The sequence below is a fragment of the Dermacentor andersoni genome, chromosome 10, assembly GCF_023375885.2.
Source record: "Dermacentor andersoni chromosome 10, qqDerAnde1_hic_scaffold, whole genome shotgun sequence".
Taxonomy (NCBI): domain Eukaryota; kingdom Metazoa; phylum Arthropoda; class Arachnida; order Ixodida; family Ixodidae; genus Dermacentor; species Dermacentor andersoni.
In genome coordinates, this window is record NC_092823.1 from 1397468 (window position 1) to 1417050 (window position 19583).

Consider the following 19583-nt stretch of genomic DNA (forward strand, 5'->3'; position numbering starts at 1 on the left):
AAATTTCACGGTCTAGCAGTAGACGTTGGTCGCCTTCGATGACGCCTTCTACGTCAGCGGGTGTTTCGGTGCCGACCGAAATAAAAATGCTGGAGCGAGGCGGGATGCTCACTTGATGTTCGAGCACACTCAAGGCGTGGTGACTACGAGGGCTCTCCGGCGGTATCGCATGATCTTCCGACAGCGTTATTGACTTCGACTTCAGGTCGATGACTGCGCCGTGTTGGTTGAGGAAGTCCATGCCGAGAATGACGTCTCGTGAACACTGTTGGAGGATAACGAAGGTGACAGGGTAAGTCCGGTCGTGGATGGTAATTCTTGCCGTGCACATTCCTGTCGGCGTAATCAGGTGTCCTCCAGCGGTCCGAATTTGAGGGCCTTCCCATGCAGTCTTAACCTTCTTCAACTGGATGGCGATGTGTCCACTCATGACTGAGTAATCGGCGCCTGTGTCGACTAAGCCGGTGACTGCGTGGCCGTCTAGAAGCACGTCGAGGTCGGTGGTTCTTTGTCTTGCGTTGCAGTAGGGTCTTGGCGTCGGATCACGGCTGCGTCGTGTTGAACTGAAGCTGGTACGTCGCGTCGTCAAGTCGTCTTTCGTCGGTGTAGTCTTGGCTTCCTGACTTCCTCGGGACGGCGGCGTGTCGTTATTATGTCGTCGAGATGGTTTCTTCGGCGTCTTCGTCGGCGGCGGAGGATCTTCGTCAGTTCGACGAACAGCAACCGCACCTCCATCGGTTGCTGCTTTTAGTTTTCCGGATATGGGCTCGCTGACCGGCCCCGGGCTGGGCCAGTGTATGGTCGGCGCTGTGGCGAGAGGTAGCGGCCTGGTGATGGCGAACGCGACGGTCGTCGAGAGCTCCACTGAGTAGCGGCGAGGTAGTCAGCGATGTCACGAGGGCGTTCACCTTCCCGAGGGCGCGGTGCATCGACGGCGAACCCTCGCAATCCCAGGTTGCGGTATGGCCATCGGCGGTATACATGGCCGGCTTCGCCGCAGTGGTAGCAGAGCGGGCGGTGGTCGGGGGCTCGCCAAATGTCCGTCTTCCTCGCATAGCTGCGCTGGGCGACGGGTGGGCGTGCTGGCAGCGGCGGTGGTGGACGACGGAATTGCGGCGTTACAGGGCCCTGGCGCGGTCGTGGAGGAGGACCTTGACGGCGTACGACGGCGGCGTAGGTCATCGCTTCGGGCTGGGGTTGCGGTAATTGAGGTTGCACCTCCGGAACTCCAAGCGACCGCTGAACCTCATCTTTGACGATGTCAGCGATCGAGGCCACTTGAGGCTGCGACGACGGGAAGATCTTCTGAAGCTCCTCTCGTACGACTGCTCTGATAGTCTCGCGTAGATCGTCGGTAGCCAGTGATTGAACCCCGGCGTAGTTTGTAGAGTTCGTGCGGCGATCGAATTGCCGGTTTCGGATCTCGAATGTCTTCTCAATGTTCGTCGCCTCACGAAGAAACTCTTCGACGGTCTTCGGTGGGCTTCTTACCATCCCGGCGAAAAGTTCCTCCTCTACACCACGCATCAGTAGGCGGACTTTCTTCTCCTCGGCCATATCCGGGTCGGCGTGGCGGAACAAACGGCTCATTTCTTCCGTGAAGATGGCAACGTTGTCGTTTGGTAGCTGCACTCGGGCGTCCAGCATAGCTTCATCCCTTTCCTTGAGCACGACGCTTGTAAAGGTGCGTAGGAAGCCGCTACGGAACAGGTCCCACGTTGTCAAGGTCGATTCCCTGTTCTCAAACCAAGTTCTGGCGGTGTCTTCTAAGGCGAAGTAGACATGCCGCAGCTTCTCGTCGGAGTCCCAGTTGTTGAATGTTGCGATTCGTTCGTAGGTCCCCTATTGAAAAAATATGTATGAGAATTGTACGAGAACTTCTCTACGCTATTATTGCTCCGTAGACTCAACGATGTCGTACGTCACATGTGTACGAGAGGACATCGTCACTGAACGACATCGTTCTCGTATGGGTACATTAAACGAGATTATTCTCGCATAGCTATGCTTGACGAGATAGTTCTCGCACGTCTATGCTCAACGATATCGTTCTCGTTTGTGTATGCTACATGAAAATATTCTCATTCAGCTATGCAAAATGACACTATTCTTGTTTAGCTGCATTCTACAAGTGTTCTCATTTGTGTTGAATGAGTTCTTTTGTTCATGCAATATTTTTGGTGAAGTTCCACACAGTAACATCTACTGCCAACATTACAGCGAGTTAATTTCTATCAAGTGAGTCGGCCGATGTGCCAGCTCGGAGACAAAGAGGACACTTTTTAGGGCCCACAATTAACACAAACCATCTTTATTTTGCATCCCGAAGCATGGTGGCCAGGTGCTTGTTCAGGTCCTTCAGCCTCCTTGCCTCTGTATCCACGGTGCTTGGCGTTTTTGAAACAAAGTGCTCGTATGCCTCTGCAAAAAAATGTAAACAAAGCAGCCGGCACTGTTAGATTCTAACAAGCCATTGGAACTGACATGCACAATAGGTGGCTCCACTGCATAACTGAATGGGCTGGTTCTTGCATGATATTGAGTAAAGCGTGAAAATCTCACAGAGAAACAGCAAAAAGAAAACACGGAGGCTTATGAGTTTTTTACCTATGTAAATTGATATTTCAACATTAACCACAGCAGTTGAAAGCAAGTGCTCGTCCTCGCATTGTCTTGTTCCTGTCTCTGTTAAATGTTCGTGTTTTACAAACAATATAAATGGCTGCAGAATTCCAATACAAGACCACAGAAATAGTCTAATACTTTTCCACAAGTATTTTACATTAAATGAACAAGCATAACAAGCTCATGCAAGTGAATACACAGATAGCACAGCTCTTTGCTACCGCACTGCGGAATATGCAGACGGAAAACACTGCATAGATGCCAGTGCAGAATTGTTTATAGGAAAGATTAATGCACCTTTAATACCACTATAGAAACTAAATGATAGCTTTTGTTAGCGAGCTAGAGCACAGCACTAAATATACGCATACAGCTATGCATGCCCCTGATGTGTAGATGTGAACTGTGTCAGCCCATATGAGAGATCACCTCAATACAACCTGATCTTACCGACAGCCCATTATATTCGTGCAGAAAAAGCACTGTGTGATAGGCATTACTCCTTTAACTTCGAAACACTTTGCAATCCTTATGAAAACACAAGCTAGCAGGACAGGGTCTACTTACTTAGATATGCACCAAGTTTTTGTGGTGTCAACGCTGGCTTGGCCTCACCACCTTCCTTTAGCTTTCGCATACATATTTTGCTCGTAACACTCCTGTGGATTAATTCATGTGCCTGCCACAAGCATTGGGCAATCTCCCTGGCAAACGTGCTGTCCGTTTTGGCTTGGTTTACCCACATCCACTTGCTAGCACAAATAAATAACCCATTTGGATTGTGAACCTACGAAAGATGAAAATTGCAAGAGATTAGTTACTCAAATACAAAAATAGCATATGTGCTCTCAGAAAAAGTATCTTTTCCCGAAATAATGGATAAAAAAGGTAACAGTTATTTAGGGAAACTAGGTTGCCAGACACAGTGATGGCACTCAAGGATAAAACTAAGATATATGCAAAAGGTTCAAAGTTTACATCCTGGCTGTAGGAAAGCCCTAGTCAATGAAGCTTCACTGATAATGGGCCAGGGACAATTCTAGCTCAGAGGATTCACCACATTTAATCTCACAGTCAGCGACAAGCACCTTTTGTACGGGATATACTAGATTTTCTTTACATTTGAGAAGAAGTTTAGGGAAGCAGATGGGAACAGTAGAAAACCACAGTAAAACTTCTTGCATCCTTAAGGAGCTGCTTTGTCCGAGCTAGAAATCTTACCCTTGAGGCTGAAAAAAGTTCTTGCAGTAACCCAGTGAGCTCAAATTACACATGCGGTGAAAGAAGGGGTGTATACAGTAAAAGCTCATTCATTTAAATTTCCCAGGACTGGAACAAAATTCTGAATTACCGGAATGTTGAATTACTAAGGGTATGAAAATAAAAAACAAACGTTCACACAGACACACTTTTATACTGAATTAATCCAGAAATCCTGTTTCTATTTCACACATAAGCAGTATGGGAGCTGCAAATGTCAATTCGCGACTGATTATACTGCTCGTAGTGGCAAGGGCCTTGAGGAAGTACTCCTTTGCAGTGCAGTCATAGCACAAGACTTGGTCACATCTTTATCAGAAACGTGCTATTCACTACCACGGGTCCATCCCGATAATTTTTTCACCATTGAGCTGGCTGTAACAGATTGTTCTACAAACTCAATGTAACTGGCTGATTGGATGCCAGCGTGCAGGCCACAGTACAATTATTGTCCTCGATAGCCATCATGTTTGTGAGACTGCGTGCATTGCACTAAGTCACAATGAAACTGCTACTTGCCACAGTTGACCGCTGCGAATGAAACCGTGGTCATGATCATCACAACTACAGAGTGTGACTATGCAGTTCTGAAAGGCGCCAGCCGCGGGGCGCGGCTGGCGACGTAGGCGCAGAGTAGGTCAATCGCGCGCGCCGGTAACCGAACGAACACGCCGAACAACCACCTCCGATCGCCCCCCAGCATTCATAGTAGCCATGCCACGTGTCGCATTCGCAGTTGTGCGAGCAACATGCATTGCCGATTTATCTGTTCTTGCCCTTTCGCTTCTCACTTGATGTTGCTGGGAAAGCAGTCAAACTGGATAGTTGTTAGACACTGGCGGTCATCTCCTTACCTTCCTTATGAATTGTGCGTTAAATGAGGCTTTTTTCTTGGTGAAAGAGTTCTAGTTTAAGGCCTAAAGAAGCTCCATGGCAGTTTGCATTTAAGGAGTGTAAGCATCCTCTGAAAACATGTACATGAGGAACACTGCAGAAAGAGCACTTTAAAAAAAGAACACGAGTGTATTTATCACCAAGGCCAACCCTTGTGTCTTCTTAAATATTTATCAAAAGTCAAACTGTAACTGATACTAAGGTGCAAGGTGTCCATATTATATTACCTTGTGAAAGCACCGTGGTGCCTGGATATTGTGGGACCAACTCGGACGTGGAGATCAGCACTGATCAGCAACACTGCAGTCTGCTTACAGCTTTTCTGCAGGCCCAGCCACACCTGCATTAAAACAAGTGAGCTTGGTGTCACAAGAGTACTGTATTTACCCGCATAATGATCGCACTTTTTTGTAAAAAAATGGTCGCAAATTCAGATGTGTGATCATTACGCCGGTTAAATTTCCCGCAAAAAGAATTTTTTTATCCCGCGTTTGCTACGGGATGGCAACAGGTCAACAAATAGGTGGCTGCCACTGAGTGTAGTGCGGAACACCAAAACAAAAATGGGGGCCGGCGCAGCAAGCTGAACACACCAAATGCGCCGAATGCGATATTTTTTTTCTCGTGAGTATGCTACATGCATTGAAACAGTTTCTTCCGTATCCGGAATGAATAATATCATTAATATCAGTAAGTCTGTGGCAATAACGTAGCCATGTCCACTATGAGGGGGCAGAAACAGATGGGCGCGCTTAGCTGCCAGTGACGTAGAAAGACACGGCGGGCATGCTGCGGAAACTGCGGCATTTGTCTTCACTACTATCCTAATACAGCACGTTTCCCCTAAGGGTGGGTGAATATCTTAGCTGTGTTACAAGTGTTACAAGATTTGTTGCGTGCCCACGAGTGCAGATGAGAAGAATCGAAAGGTGCCTTTTTTGTTGTTCTTGACCACAACCATTACAAAGCCTACACATAATAAAGGCAATTTTGGTTGTAGCTTTTTTGTCATGGAAGTGCGGAAAGTGATGAAAGGAATGAAATCGGGCATCTGCTGAAGAATGTTTGGTGCGTGCAGACTGCTTGGTTTGTCTTGAAGAGTTGTTCGCGTAGCATTCGACAGATGGTAAGCGCGATCATTAATAGCTAGACTTGGCACATGACAGATCGCTGCGGCAAGTTCGGAGTGTGATCAACACAGGAAATAAAAAAAAAATCGAATTTGGACGACAAAATTCAGGGCTGCGATCATTATGTGAGTAAATACGGTAAATATAGAAAGTGACACTGTGAACAAAGCAATACTTATTAGGTAAAAATAAGAATCAAATGCTGATATTTGCCCATAGAAAGCTTTAAGTAACAAAGCTTGCAAGATAAGAAAAATGCAATGTATGGGCCATCTGTACAAGAACATTAATCGAAGGTCCCTTCATTTTTTAGTCCCTTCTCCTCGTGCATAGATGGCAGTCGGGTTAAGTAAACTGGGCCAGATTACCACAAGTGTAAGCAAAGGTGGTCACTTTGTGGGCCAATTATGATACCATAGCACGACACGCATCCCTACAGTCGTTTTAATGTGTTCTGTAATGCTAGCCATCTTGTAGGCCCTACAGTGTCAAAGCATCCATAACCCTAACAGCGTTACCCAGTAGGGATAACCAATAAGTGTGCACAGCAGCACAACTCAGCATATCTATCAGGAGGCTTTCGTTACACTTTTACAACTCTCCTCCTATGGCTTCATCCCAATTTTTGTCAATACAAGCTTGAAGCATCTGCACAAGCTCAATGCACCAGGGCACCATAAGAAATACCACATCTTTCTACCCAATTCCATGTTGAATATAAGACTGGCAAGTTCACTATCATGTGTAGAACAAACCAAATTGTTCTGGAATCAAGTAATCTTCCACTACGTGTGAAAAAAAAGCACGCAAGAAAGAGTACGTAGAGCACAGGGGTGTTGATGGATATTAAATACCACTGTCGTGCAGTAGACACTACGTCGGCAAAACAGGCCAATGTATAAATGACTGGATTTGCAACCATGTTAACTGAATGCTCAGGTCATTTCGTGGTCACTTGGTAGTGCAAAGCTCACTTGCATTATTTTGTTTGAAAACTGTGCAACCGTGGTAATGTATAAGGACCATAGTGCTGGCGAAATTCGTTAAGATTTCCTTATATGTGTGACAGGGAATCTGCAAGTTGGCTCCACCTCCAGTGGACTATCAGATAGCAAGACTGCTTATTTATCATTGTAAAACAAGCGTCACAGTAGCCATGCCATGTGTCCTTTTCGCGGTTGTGTGAGCAACATGCATTTTCGATTTATCTGTTCTTGCCCTTCCACCTCTCGCTTTATAGTGCTGTGCAAGCAGTAAAACTGGATGGTTGTTAGACTTATGTCCTGTCACTTCCTCACCTTTCTTATGAATTGTGCATTAAATAAGGCTTTTCTTTTGGTGAAAGAGAGCTACTTTAAGGCATAAACAAGTTCCATGGCGGTTTGCATTTAAGCATCTTCTGAAAACATGTACATGAGGAACACTGCAAGAAGAACGCTTTAAAAAAGAACACGAGTGTATTTATCACCAAGGCCAACCCTTGTGTCTTAGCATATTTCTCAAAACTGATACTGAGGTGCAAGGTGTCTATATCATATTACCTTGTCAATGAAGCAAAGCACAGTGGCGCCTGGACGTTGTGAGGCCAACTCAGACGTAGAGATCAGCACCAGCACTGATCAGCAACACAGTAGTGTGCTTACACTCTTTCTGCAGGCCCAGCCACATCTGCATTAAAACAAGTGAGCTTATTCTCACAAGAGTATAATATAAAAAGTGACACTATGAACAAAGTAATTCTTATTAGGTATAAATAGGAATGAAATGCTGATATTCGCCCATAGAAAGCTTTGAGTTAACAAAGCCTGCAAGATAAGAAAAGTGCAATGTATGAGCCATCTGTGCAAAAACATTAATCGAAGGTACCTTTTTTTCGCTTCTGTCCTCCTCGTGCATACATGGCAGACAGGTTAAGTAAACTGGACCAGACTGCCCTGTAGGGTAAGCAAAGGTGGTCACTTCTTCGGGGAGCAGCCTATAGGCTGCTTCTTGAAAGAGTATTAGAAAATGCGAATAATGCATGTATGCATTATTCACAAGAGGCCTTGTTTCTCTGAGAATGCCACAGCCAATCACATATTTCAAATTGACCATTTTAAAATGCATGCAAAGTACAGCATGGCTTTGAGGGTACCCCAGACTACTGAAATTCACATCAGCCAAGTTCAGCAGACAACACCATAATTAAGCCTCTAGAAGTTGTGCATTTTACTGCAAGTTAACAGAATAATGAGGAAGAGAAGGTGAGGGAGATGGTGCCACTATAGCATAGTTCAAGCTCTATCCCACATCATGTGCAGAAGGGCAAAGAATGCCCAGCTTTCGGTTATACTCGCACCTGTGACCACTGCACCATGTTGACTGACATGCGTAACAAGCAGTTTGTGATACCACGTTATTACATCCTGCAACTGACGTGACATCAGAGATCAGCTTCAAGCTTGACGCTATGCTATACTAGGGACAGATAATGAACCGGCTACATTAAAATCTAAAGCAAAAGTGTTGAACATTGTTTGCCAAACCTGCCAGCCTCTGCACTTCATATTTTGCAAAAATTCTAGACAGAAATCTTGTGTTGGAAAGACAGCATGCACTTTCCTAAAGCTTTCTCTCAGCGCCCACATTTTTCTATGCATACATTATTAACCACTATTTACCTTGACACGCTGTACACAAACAGCATACTTGGAAAAGCAGAAACTAATCGGGAAAGTTGGCAGGTACCAAATACACGAATAGAACCTAGAACACATAAATGGCTGTGACCGTTTTGTACGTACCTTGTCAAAGCAGGCAGATCAGATGCTTGGTCGTGCTGTTCTGGCTGCATAGTGCCGCAGTCTCCTTTGTGGTGCAGAGATGCCTCCGTCTCAGGAAATTGTGACATCCCTAAACAATAAATGTTCAGCTTATTGTAATCACTGCTGAATCTGCAAACTTGTGATTTAACAACATCGCGTCAAATTGTGGAAAGCTCTCGTACAGCGAGCTACAAGAAGCTGCATCCGCTTAGACAAATAAATATTTCATCCTTACATCACAGGCGGTTATTAAACGTGTCAAAGGCACGAAAACAAACAGAACACTAAACACAAGAAATACAGGTTGTCTTGGCGACAATCTATAAGCATCAAAGTTTGCATACAAGCTAAAATCTTCTCACGAGTCAGATCATTTGGATGCCGTCGCGCGTTGACGTTAGCTGTGAAAACATTTGCACAACACATCAACGTACTTCTAGAATTGTCTATACGATTTCTTGCTGAGGAATTACGTACAGAAGCAGTGACATTCCCTGCTTGAATTTTTGTGCCCGTTCAGACCAAGCGATGCCCCGGCGCTAGCATACTTCATAACAAAAAGAAAATAAACAATAGATGAAGCTCTTAACAACATCAATCTCGGGGTAATTTTCGTGAAACGTTTTCCTAAATGTGCACTACGATATCGAACGAACATTAGGGAATCACTGTCACTGTTTTTGTAGCTGTACTAATCATCTTCTGCTGCGCATGACAAGGTACACTACATGAACCATAAGAATGCGCTAGGCGCCGGACTTACCTTCTGAGGCGAGCGCTCCTTCGTGTCCGTTCACGCCGCATCGACTGCACCAACAGTCCGTCCAGCGTAGTGTTGAATTGCGGTGAACTACAGCACGCGATAGCACAACTATCAACACATTCTTCCGTGCACTGTGAGCCGATGCGGGAGCGGCGAGAGTACAACACTTCTCATGAGCCGGGCACAAAGGAAGCGCGTGTGGACCGCACTACGATAATCAACAACGGCGCACCGCAAGAAACATACAGCGAGCTAATAGCATTGCACAGGACCCAGGGCTTAGTGATCGTTAATTCACACAAAAAAGGAGCACATGTTCTCTACGCACCGCGTAAATACGATCAAACGATCAGTACCACATCGACCGCCCGTGACCACCGGGCCGCCGCAACAACGTTTATAGATCCTCTTTAAGTACCCCAACTCCTAGCCTATGCGCACCATTTAGCCCGCTACCGTTCACGCCACCACAGCGCTGCCATCGACCTCCGCGCCGAGCGTCCAAGCATCGTCTGCTATAGCCTGGCACGGTTATAGGTGCTTGTCGCGGCACTCGGCATTTACATGGTGCTCGCTGAATAAAGCAGCCGTTATTTCTTTCTGTTGTTGTTTAAGCTGAAGTATAATATTTTACAGACACCATACATGGGGGTGCAGGTCCGAAGAAAGGAATGAGATGAAAAAAAAGTGGGCCTACAAACCAAAGTGCGCACGCAATGTTAACGCTCGGTGACCCACACTTCGCCGGTACTGGCGTCTCCGTGAGCGCAAAACTTGAACCGGACGCAAAAGACCTCGACCGCCAGCCACGTGCACGAGGACAGTGACAAGGCACACGCAGTGAGAAAATAAAATCGGCTACAGCACAAGAAGCGCTAACACCCGCAACTAACCTGCACATGTCAGCAGAGCAGCACCGCTCACTTGGTGCAGAGCTCGACCGCAGCGCCCTCACAGTCCCAGGAACAAGTCGCGCCTTGCTCGAAAGGAAGAGTCGTGCAACTGAGAAAGTAATTATAGGTCTCGGTCCGAAATGAGGGGAAATGACGTCTTTTGTTTACTTCGCCGTCTGTGGTTCCGGTAACCGTGATCGCATGGGTAGCGTGGGTAGTACAGGCGTATTATTTCAATGTTCTTGCGTGTTTTAGGCGACCTTTTTCAACAACTTTGGTGACATTGCTTTCAACAGCGAGGACAACCTGTGGAGCAGCCCTATCAACCGGACAGGGCCGTAAAATCTGTTTGAAGTTCGCAGCACATCGTCGTTTGGTTTGTGAATGTTAGAAAGTGTTCGTGATTCTCAGCGGCGTAATCGACGACAGATTTGGCGTCGAGTGGTGTACACTTTGTTCAGGCTTGTTGTGCGCCGTTCTACGGATGTGTACTGTGGTGTTGTTTGTGCTTCGGGAAATGGTGCCACGCCGGCGGGATTTGCTTTCTTGTAAGGCGAGTGCTTTCGGAAACTGCTCGCCTTTTGTGCTTGTGTGTGTGCGTGTGCGCGCACGCGCGCGCTTCTGATATGCGTCGAACGCGTAGGAACGTCCGTACAGTCTTTCGTGAGCGCTTTCGGAAACTGCTCGCATTCTGTCTGTGTGCGCGCGCTTGACATTCGTCGTTATTGCGATTTGCAAAGGTGTTTTTCATTTGGTGACTGCGTCCGCGAACGCCAGGATGTGATACACGTTCGTCATTTAAAGACCCTGCTTCAGTGTAGGGTCACTTACATTTTGGTTGCTTGGAGGTCAGCTTTCAACACATGGCAAGGCATTGCAGTGCGCTTAACCATCATTGGCACACGAACTGCTTTGTCATTTCTCCTTTAAATTTAAATTCAGTTTTGTGTAGTATGTAGGCAGATAATGGTCACCAAGTTGCGACGCTCATCTCGTTTTTTGCCACTGCTGTGCACATATGAGGATTTTTTACTAGGTCAAGCTCTCTTAGCAAGTTGTGAACACTTAGTGCAAATAATTTTTCACAGCAGTAACTGTGATCATGACCACAATTGATCACATGTCATTTTTAGGGATTGTGATTGTTATTACCACATTTTCTTATTTATTTGTGACAAAGTGCGATGGATTTTGACTGCTATTTTGGCTATCTGTTCACCAACCTATTACACTGTTTTGTGGTTGTGCTTTTTATTTTTATATGTGGGCATGCATGGCCAATCTCATGCCTACCTTCTACAATTTGACATAAACAGGCACTAACATGCTCTTAGCAGATTTGTATTTGACAGTATTGTGGTTGACGCACTTGGCTATTAGGAAAATATGCAGGTTCAAGTTCGCCCATTACTACCTCTGACTGATATCTCTGATGCAAAGCAATATTATTAGGATGTGACAAAGTGCATGCATAATTTGTCACTGATCAAACTGCCTGCAATAAACTTTGCCAACTCGTCCTTGTTTGAAGTGTTTCCAATGTGCTATAATCGCATTGCCAGATTATTTTATTGCGTGCACAAACATATAGCATTTTATTATGAAACTTTGATGGTACCCGACTCCTATATTGCAATAAAACCTTAGGCAGATCTACTCTGAACAAAGGATTCATTCTCTGATGATAGCTTTCGACAATATCATGGTGCTATCCAGTGCCTATTGGCTGGTCGAGGAATGCGTCATGCAAAGGCAGTAGTATCGCCATAAGTGTTCATCCGAGAATATGTCCCCAAGTGAAAATCATTGCATCAAAAGTACCGACAGCAGCTTTGATGGGGATGTATATGTGTTCGTTGCATGAAATTCCAGAAGTTGAACTCTGAACATCTTATTTACTCTGTAGTTTATGCTGGTATATATGTGTCACAATGGTTCAATGTGATCATGCAGCACATTGATCACGCTCTTGCATGTACTACAAACAACTAATCATAAATCTCACTGTCATTAATGAGCCTTTGTATGCACTACGACTTGAGTACACACACCTTGTATGCAATTCATAGTCATCCACAAAGATCAAGTTGCTCATACGACTACAGTGCGTACACATCACACACCACCTCACACACGTCATACATAATCTCGTCAGGTCTACGCAACTCATCGCACACATGTCATACAAGCTCTACGCATTCTTATCGCAGATCGCATAAATCTCGTGCACTTCGTAAAAGTCTGCGTAGCACATCATACAGATCTCGCTCATTTTCTACGAGAGTTCGTTCAATATGCATTTCATATCGTTCATTTCTCGTCAAATCTGTGCGACATGCATACATCTCGTTCAATTTCTCGTCAAATCTGTACGACATGCATACATCTCGTTCAATTTCTCATACAAATTTTTCAATAGGGTCTCCAGCCATGATTCCGGGTCTTCAGTCGCTGCTCCATGGAAGGTTGGTGGGTCCCGAGGTTGTTGTAGGATAACGGGGGGCGCTGGGGCAGCCATTGGGGTTGTCTTGACCACGATCTTCTTGTCGTCTCAGGTAGAAGTCCGTGCTCTGGGGGCAGTCCTTGCAGTCTGCGGCTAGCACGCTGGTCTTGGGCGATGTTGGTTCTGTCCTCGGGCTTCGGGCTTGTATCGCGGCTTTGCGGGGGCGTTCGGTACATGAACTCACAAGCACCTCCACCAGATGTCACGTGGTAGTGACGGTGAAGAAAAGCAGCAATACGGTGGAATACAAAACTAGCTTTTATTGGGCGAACCTGTGCCCACAAAAACAGGCTACACTTATAGCACAACGCACAACGATAGCGGCGAACACGGTCGGCGATCGTCGGAAATCTGATCAGCGAGTCAAGCACGTCGGCTTTTATACAGCAGTCGTCGAATGTTCCAGACTAATCGTTCGGACCCGCGTACCTTCCACAAAGTTCTACACCATTCGTCACACGATGAAATCAGATAACACAACGTTCGGCGACAACAGATAGCCGGGTAGAAGTATCGATAACTTTCCAGAAACGTCGGATACATGCAGGCGCGTCCCGCGCTGTGCGATTACTATTGTTAGGTGGCGAAACGTGGTCGCCCGATAAAGATAAGTACACGTGTCACTATCAAGACAGGGCAATGGATGGCTCACCAACACAGGTCACCATATTGCGTGATGAACATGGGTTGTGTGATTCCTATTTTCATACACAGTGGTATCTCTAAATTTTGATGTGCACACACAAGTGTGACAATGTGTAAACACGCAACCTAACATAGCAAAGCAGTTAGTATGGAATAAATACACTGCTGCAGGACACAGAGGGGAGTACACTACACTCACCTTGCATTGAACATAATTATGCACGTGTTTCACACTACCTTTGTAAGTTCAAGATGTGTAATTGTAACCAAGCCTTCTGGGCATATCCTAATCTTCCCGAGCTGCTAAAGATGACCTCCACACCATATCTGTGAACGGTTCTTTAGCTGTTGCGACATTTTATGAGTATAGACTCTTCTCTTTTCCTGCTGACCCTGTGTTAGTTTTGCCCCGTAGTTTTCACTCATTTGACTAGACTTTACAAGTTCACGTTATGATATCACTGGATATCCAGAATCTACCACCTGTTGCACCTGTTGGTCAAACACTTCCCTTAAGTGGGATTTAGAGCCGGCACGCTTGCCGACATGCAGCTTACGCCACTGTTGTTTCTGCAGGTTTTCGGTGCTTCCTGGACGGTGATCGCACATCGACCGCTTGGTGGGCGTGCGGTTAATCCGTGCTACCCCGAGCAATCTTCTGACTCATCATGGCACATATCGACAATCGACGCAAGCTCATCGCTGTACGAAGAACGCTGCAAGGCTCACTGGGATGGTTTTTTCGACCATGACGTCGACGGCAGGCTCGTCGAGCATTGCGAAACACGTGACCCGGGACTGGCTTATATAGCTGCGCAGCAACTTGACTGCGTGGGATTTAGAGCCAGCACGCTTGCCGACATGCAGCTTACGCCACTGTTGTTTCTGCAGGTTAGTACTGTTCACCTAATTGAAAGTACGAAAGCAGTCATGGCGTTGCCGGCTCTTCCCACGCGGGCGAGTGTTGCATGTACAGAGCGAGTACAGCGCACTGGACGTGATAGAAGTTTTCGTTTAGTTGTGAACCGAGTTCTATGGCTCGTTTTGCTCTTGCTTCTTTCAAGCGACATTGAGCTCAATCCTGGGCCTTTTGATAAAGGCGAAATGGATTTCTTGAAGAAACTACATGATACTATTATGAATAAGTTAGAAAACATTGATGCCAGGATAACTAGTCATGATGCCAAAATGGCTGAAATGGACAGTAAGCTTGACAAAACCCAAGACCAGATAGGAAATGTTATGAAGCTAGTACAAGAACAAGCAACTGTAATTAGGGATCTAAGTCATCAAGTAAGCATTCTGCAAAAGAAAAATTAGACCTCGAAAACAGAAGCCGTAGATCGAACCTCGTGTTTTACGGGATAGATGACAATGATCGGTCCGAAACGTGGGAACAACCTGAAGCCTTGGTTAAGGGTATCTGCGCTACAAATTTGGGAATTCAACTACAGTCCCTTCAAAGGGCACATCGGGTTGGTCGCTTTTATGAACGGAAGAAAAGACCTACCATTGTAAATTTTTCATCCGACAAAGAAAAAATGACCGCCTCGAAGAATGCAAGCAAGTTCAAGGGCTCCTCTTACAGTGCAGAACAGGACTTTTCATTTGAAACTCGAGCAGTGCGAAAGAAACTTTGGGAATACGGCAAAGTAAAGAAGGCTGATAAGAAAAACCAGGTTAAGTTGAAGGACGATAAACTGATCATAAATGGCAGAGAGTTTACATGGGACAATGAGAAGGAAGAAGTTATTGCCCTGTCAAAACGGTGACGTACAAATGATATTTGCTCTATTTATCGTGATGTAGTTATTGCGGTGGTAAATTGCCGTAGCATAGTCAACAAGATAGATGAGTTTGTCGGATTGGTTGAGCCATTAAAGGCAGATATAGTGATTGGTACTGAATCCTGGCTAAACCCGTCTATTACTGATAGCGAGGTGTTCCTCTGCAACTATACTGCTTATCGCGACGACAGGCCGGGTCATGGTGGTGGTGTTTTTATATTAGTTCATTCGTCCCTTTCGTCTTCGATGTTGAACATCGGTCATGACTCGGTCGAGTCGGTTTGGTGCACAGTTACACTGGCTAATAATCTTTCTTTTGTCACTGGAGCGTTTTATCGATCACCAAGCACGGATTTCAGTGTTTTGGAAAAGCTGTACGATATCGTTTCGGAGGTATCTGGCCAAATAATACTGCTTGCGGGTGATTTTAACTTGCCCGACCTAAAGTGGGAAAACGGTACATGCGAGCTAATGAATGCAAACCGTACTAATCTAGAAGTGAGGAACCTGGTTGATAGCTTTGGCTTTTTTCAGTATGTCCTCGAAACCACACGAATTAATAGTAGCCTAGATCTTCTCCTTTGTAATTCGCCAAATTTAGTTGGTAAAGTTGATATCATCCCAAGTATCAGTGATCATCGTGTTGTGGTTGCAGAGATCAAAACGAAAGTACAGCGCATAAAAAAGTGCATCAGCAGAAGAATTTTCTTCTTTGAAAAGGGCGATTATTCATCAATTTCTGATAAACTTCTTGATTTTCTTCCTGTTTTTGAATGCTTTGCGGAGGAACATGAAGAAGAATTTTTATGGAGCACATTTAAACAAAAGCTGTTTGACCTTACAGAGAAGTTCGTACTAAGTATTGAATCGGCTAGACTCCAAAAGCGTAAAAAACCATGGATCCCCTTTCGTGTATTGAGGTTAAGTAAAAAACGATGGCATGTGTTTCAAAGATATAAAAGAACAAAAACACACGCGTGTTTTAAAAGGCTACAAGAATTAACACGCGAATACAAAGACCTGTCGAAAAAAGCAAAAGAACAGTATCTTAAACGATTAAATGACAAAATGAAAACAAATCCTAAACCGGTCTGGCAATATTTGAAGGGATGTGGGTCTGATCCTGTTGGAATAAATGAAATTATTTACAATGAACGCATTCTTTCTGACGATGCAGAAAAAGCGACATGCCTAAACAGATATTTCCAATCAGTCTTTCTTTCTCAGTCTGCATGCGGCCCGAAATCATCCAATAGCAACGTTCCTCTTATGAAACCAATCGAACTCAGTGTTAGCAGCATTGAATCTCTACTAAAAAAACCTTGATGAAAGTAAGGCTATCGCTCCTGACGGTATGTCTCCGAGAACTTTAAAACAGTGTTCTCACGCCATCTCGCTTTACCTTTATTTTATATTTCACAAGTCATTAACTACTGGTCAGATGCCGCAGGACTGGAAAATTGCAAATGTAGTCCCTATTCAGAAAGCAGGCTTTAAAAAATAAGTTACTAATTATAGGCCTATCTCACTTACCTCGATTTCGTGCAAGATCATGGAACACATAATATATAAGGCTATCATGGAACATCTAACGGAAACACATTGCTTACAAACAGACAACACGGATTTCGCAAGGGGTTTTCATGTGCGACACAACTGATTGAATTTTATGATGACCTGGCGTCTGTAGTTGATATGGGTGGGCAAATAGACTGCATATTTCTGAACTTCCGCAAAGCATTTGATACTGTTTGCCATTCTTTACTACTTCATAAACTTCGAATGTTAAGTATAGATTCTACTGTTTTTAGCTGGATAAAGAACTATTTGTCAAGTCGCCGTCAACGCGTGGTCCAGAATGGTACTAATTCAGATTATCTTGAGGTTACATCAGGCGTCCCGCAAAGATCTGTTCTGAGGCTTCTTCTCTTTCTTATATATATTAATCATATTAACTTAGGTATTGACTCTACAATGCGGCTCGTCGCGGATGCTGTATTGTGTATAAAAAATCGATAATGAAGATGATGTTCTCAAACTGCAGGCCGACCTAGATCGTATTTGCTAATGGTGCTCTAAGTGGAAAATGAATTTGAATACCGGAAAGTGCGTCCATGTGCGGTTTACTAAGAAGAAAAAAGTAATCGATGCCAGCTGCAGTCTAATGAATAATATATTAAGTAATAAATCCAAGACTAAATATTTGGGCGTGATGCTGTCGGGCGACTACTCTTGGCGGGCACACGTGGACTATGTAGTTGGCAAAGCGGCAGTTGCTTTGAATTACATTCAAAGAAATTTAAAATGCGCAAATTCTAACCTTAGAAGCACGGCGTACCTAACTTGTATGCGACCTATTTTGGAATATGCTTGTACCCTATGGGACCCGTCGCAGATATGTCTTATAAACAAACTAGAAAAAATGCAAAACAGAGCAGCCAGGTTCGTCTCGAGTAGGTACGGGAGGAAGTACAGTTGCACAGCAATGAAAACAGAGCTCAACTGGGAGTCCCTGCCGTCTCTCCGAAAGAAGCTGCGGCTAAAGCTTCTGTAACAAATCTATCACAACAAAACTGGAATTGATAGGGAAATGTACATAAAACCACCAAACTATATATCGGCACGCACTGACCACCTGTGCAAAATTATAGAATACCGGGCTAGGAGGGGCCTTTATGCCAATTCTTTTTTTGTAAAAACTATCGCTCAGTGGAATAGACTGTCATGTGAAGAGGTGTGCAGCGAGAATCAAGATGTATTCTTTTCATGCTTGTAACCCCCCTGCTGCAACGCTTTCGGGCTAAGCGGGCATATGTCTGAATAAACAAATAAAGAATAGATGGGTGCAAGACTCATTCAATGCGACACCAAGGCAAGATCTTGGCTGATTCTATTCTTAAGAACTTGTAAGTGGTTTGATGTGAAATTGAGGAGAGAATTCAGAGTGGAGCGAGCAATGCCACAAAACCAGAGGTCGAAATCCAAAAACCAATACGTCATTTTTTTTTATTTTGCATTATCTTGACAGCTTAATAAACAAACCCCTGTTTACCTGTGATATGGCAAAAAAACAACTTGCAATTTTTCGATATGTGCCTCAAGTTTTGTGACCACCATGTTTGTTGGCAGTACTCATAACGTGCTGTTAAGTGTCCTAAATTCCACATCAAACCATTAAAAAGTGAAGATTTGATTTGGCTGAACTGGCTTTCAGGCAGCATTGACAAAGTTTAGCACCCATCTAATAAGAGAAGTGTCTGAGCAACAGATGATGGATTCTTGATATGCAGAGCATGTCAAGGCATAAGCTTGTGGAAAGCTAGTAAAATGGTTGAAAACTACTGCAAAAAAAAGCTGGCACAAGAAAAGCAGGTTGTACTGTTTTAATTGTACTGCCCTAATGCGCGAACTGTTGCATGGGGCAAAGGACATAGGTGGCACGTGATGTCACATCAATTTGTCAGCAGCAGGAAAATTAGGATATACCTAGCCATTCATTGAGGGCTCTTTTGCAGTTGTGTGCTTGAACCTCTAAGTGCAGTGTAAACCAAAGAATAATTATGTTCAATGCGGAGTGAAGGAAGTGCTTTCTCTTCTGTTGTTGAGCAGCAACATGTATATGGGCCACATCTCTGTCGAAAATGAAATTAGTGAGTTCAGCACTTGTCCTCTTGTTCTTTACTTTGCACTGCATCTTTCGTGCTGTTTTTCTTTCTCTGGGATGTAAGCTGACTCATGCTGGGAGGACATACTGAAACCTATGTTTTATTCATAACAGAACTTTCTTTGTTGCCCCCTGTTGCTGTTCTTTGGCTTATAATGCTTAAGAGGTGACAAATCTTTCCAAATTATAGTGGTTATGGCAAAAAAGTGTTAACAACTTAAGGAATATCCTCGACTGATTTAATATCAGCATCGTTTTATCACTAAATTTCGAGAAAAGATTTCTCATTTGCAAAAGAATGCCAACAGACATTTCCAGTTGGGCTTGTAGGTTGTTCATCATTACCATGAAAAAGCGCAGAAATCTGATGATAATGAAGAGAGGCACAAAGCGCTGTGGGTGTCTTCTTTTCTCATCGACAGGTTCTTTATGTTGTTCCTTGGTAGTAAAGAAAAATCAGACGTAACACTTTTGTATGTGTCCTGTCAGCATCATCTGGTTTGCATAAACGATTCTGTTGTGTGGCAAGACATGTGCAGGCCAGAATGATCTTCTTCTCAACACACACCTGCAGGATTAAATCAGTCTCTCTATTCTCTGCTCCCATTTGGCGAT

At 44.5% G+C, this 19583-nt stretch overlaps 1 long non-coding RNA gene across 1 annotated transcript; it reads right to left on the reverse strand.

Moving 5' to 3' along the window:
* Positions 1-2295: 2295 nt before the first annotated feature.
* On the reverse strand, positions 2296-9845 carry LOC140213788 (uncharacterized). The gene is made up of 6 exons (XR_011890739.1): positions 9477-9845; positions 8693-8801; positions 7451-7577; positions 5007-5119; positions 3193-3412; positions 2296-2421 (listed from the first exon to the last, which is right to left on the reverse strand). It is a non-coding gene; the product is annotated as an uncharacterized lncRNA (long non-coding RNA).
* Positions 9846-19583: the final 9738 nt, after the last annotated feature.